The sequence below is a fragment of the Cebus imitator genome, unplaced genomic scaffold (genome assembly GCF_001604975.1).
Source record: "Cebus imitator isolate Cc_AM_T3 unplaced genomic scaffold, Cebus_imitator-1.0 Scaffold762, whole genome shotgun sequence".
NCBI lineage: Eukaryota > Metazoa > Chordata > Mammalia > Primates > Cebidae > Cebus > Cebus imitator.
The window spans coordinates 427,348-430,289 of NW_016108077.1; the positions used below are offsets into that span (position 1 = coordinate 427,348).

At 43.1% G+C, this 2,942-nt stretch overlaps 1 protein-coding gene across 4 annotated transcripts in view; it reads right to left on the reverse strand.

The window, feature by feature from the left end:
• Positions 1–2,942, reverse strand: part of TTF1 (transcription termination factor 1) — a 32,209-nt gene that overhangs the window by 7,532 nt on the left and 21,735 nt on the right. The window lies entirely within an intron of this gene.

The following is a 2,942-nucleotide window of genomic DNA, read 5'->3' on the forward strand; positions in this document are numbered from 1 at the left end:
CCAGCCTGGGCAACAGAGCGAGACTCTTGTCTCCAAAGAAAAAAAGACATTGAGGAAATGGAACAGTTAAGCAACGTGTGATCCTTTCTTGAATCTTGAATTAGGGGGAAATGCTATCAAGGGCATCACTGGGACCACTGGTGAAATCTGAATGTGGACCGTGTTTTGGAGGGTGGTGCTGTGTCAATGTGAAACTTCCTGATTCTGATTGTACTGTGGTTATGTAAAATAACATCCTTGCTTAGGAAATAGTATCTACCACTAACTCTTAAACAGTTATGAAGAAAATTGTATTCCTTTGGAGGAGGGAGAGAGGGATGATAAAATGAATGTAGCAGAATGTTCAGAAGAGGTGATTATGGGTGAAGGGGATCCAGGGTTCTTTCTATTATTCTTACCACTTGTTTAGCTTTTTGAAGCCTTTAAGAGACTTTGCATACATTTCATTTCCCTTTCTTGGGTGTCTTCAGTGGCAGGTGGGGTGGAGGGAGGGCTAGTCTATTTGGTCCAGAGCACAGAGACAGGAAGTCCCGAAACACACGCATGCATCACAGCTTCCCTGTGTTCTGTGGCGCTGGCACACCACCCCAGACCTACGCAGCGTTTCCTTACCCAAGACTGTGCCCCAGCACTGAAGGGCTGGCACTCTCTGTGCCCCACCACTGAGAGGCTTTCTCGTTATTTTTTGTAGCTATAAGGAATTTCACTGTATGGGTAAAATACATATATATAGCCAGTCCCCTATTAACAGGCATTTTGCAGTCAGTTATTCTGTATACAAATCATTTCGCTATGTGTGAAGTTATTTTGTCGAATGTATTTCTAGAAATGGAATTATTTGATTCCAAATGGAATTACTAGAATTATTTGAATTTTGAAAGGTACTAAGGCTGCAAAGTATGTAAAATTTACCAAAAAAGATAACGATAATTGGAGGCGAATGTAGACGTTTAATAAGGACGGCTGGATTTTGACAGTTGCTGAACTGGGGTGATGGGTACGTGAAGGTTCGTTTATTTTATATCTGTCTAAAATTTTCCTAATAAAGTTTCTGAAAAAAAAAATTGGGCTTTGCTAATAAAGCAGTCCTTAGAAGAAAACATACAACCTTAAATGTACATTACAAAGAAAGAAAAATGGAAAATGAGCTAAGAACCCATCTCATGAAGCTGAAAAACAACGGTAAAATCAACTCAAAGAGAGCTGAAAGGAGGGTATGATAAAGAGCTGACCGTACAATAATCACAAGATGGGGTCAGTGCAATCAGGGCTGGGGCTGTGAAAAGACGATCTCTGGTAACTCCTATTCAGGGAGAAAAGAGAGTAGGCATAAACAGCCAACGTTAGCCATCGAACATCACTCCGATTCTGCAGACGTTCTGCGTAAACCATCTCTGGAAAATAGACACTGGTTTCCTGCAGGGCTGCATGGCTGGTGGGTGGTGAGGGGATACTTTTCACTGTGTTTCCTTTCACTTTTCTTCAATTCTGGACTATGTAATCTATTACCTATTCCAAAAAACAGGTCAAATCAAACTGAACAGTCAAGTCCTTTTTCCTTATGGGTGGGGCATGATATTCAGTTCTGCATTTGAATTCTTACACACAACTAAAGCGTTCTAACTGGGAACCGACCAAGTCATTTAATCAGCGAGAAAGCACCGGGTCTCAGCAGGGCAGCATATCAAAATCACCTGGAGCCCTGAACAGTTCCCGATGGCCAGACCCCACAGCAGGCCAATCCCGCTCATGTGGCACTCGTATTTTTTAAAAGTTCCCCAGATGATTCTTAAGTGAGAGCTGGGCTGAAAACCACCGAGCTAGAGAATTGCTAGTGTTGAGAAAGGTAATTGGAACTCCTAGATGTCTGGAGTGTGTGCTGCGCTGTCAAATGCCTGAAGTACCCTGAGGCATGGGGGTCTGGCCCTGCAGACCCACCCAGCCTGTCTGCTGCCATCATTTTACACTGTCCTGGGCCACCTGGCCCCTTTCCAGTCCCTTGGATGTGCCCAGCCAGTGCCAGCTCAAGGTGTCTGCGTTCACTCCTCTCTGTCCGAATACTCTTCAATCTCATCCACACATGGCTACCATTTCTGCTTCCCAAAGTCTTCCCTAACCACCCTATCTGATTGCCCCCCGACCCCCAGTCTCTTCTACCCTGTTTTTGTTTGCTTTTTGGTACCAGGCTGTCTGAAATGAGCTTATTTGTTTACAGTCTCTTTCTGGAACGAAATGTGAGTTCCTTAACTCCTTATTCATCTCTACCTTTTGTGCTTGGTATACGGAAGGTAGCCAATAATTAATATAGTTTGCTATCATTATTATCAATGTAGGCTTTAATTTAATTAATTAATTTATTTATTTTAGAGAAGGGGTTTCAGCGTGTTGGCCAGGATGGTCTCGATCTCTTGACCTCATGATCCGCCTGCCTGAGCCTCCCAAAGTGCTGGGATTATAGGCGTGAGCCACCATGCCTGGCCTATCAATGTAGTTTTTAGGTTAATTCTATAGTATACAAAACTTGGTATTTGTGTCAGCAGAATGAAAGCTCCACCAGGCAAGGAATTTGTCTTTTGTTCAATGTTGTATCCCCAGAGCCTAGAAAAGCGCCTGGCATATAGGCACTTGTATTTGGTAGGTAAAGAATAAGTCTAAGCCTTTGATTTTTCAATAATTGAACTTGATAAAATGTATGCATTGGGAAAATACCTACAATCTCACCTCCATTGCCTGCCGAGGTCAACTCAACTGTATGGTAATACTGCCTTATGCAATTGTTTTTCCGCTGGAAAACTGAAATAGGAGGGAAGTGGGTGGGCCATACATATTACGCTCTAGCTAAAATCTGTAATCACAAAACATCTGAGGTGTGATGATGTATGTGACATTAAAAAAAGGGAAGGAGGCCGGGCGCGGTGGCTCAAGCCTGTAATCCCAGCACT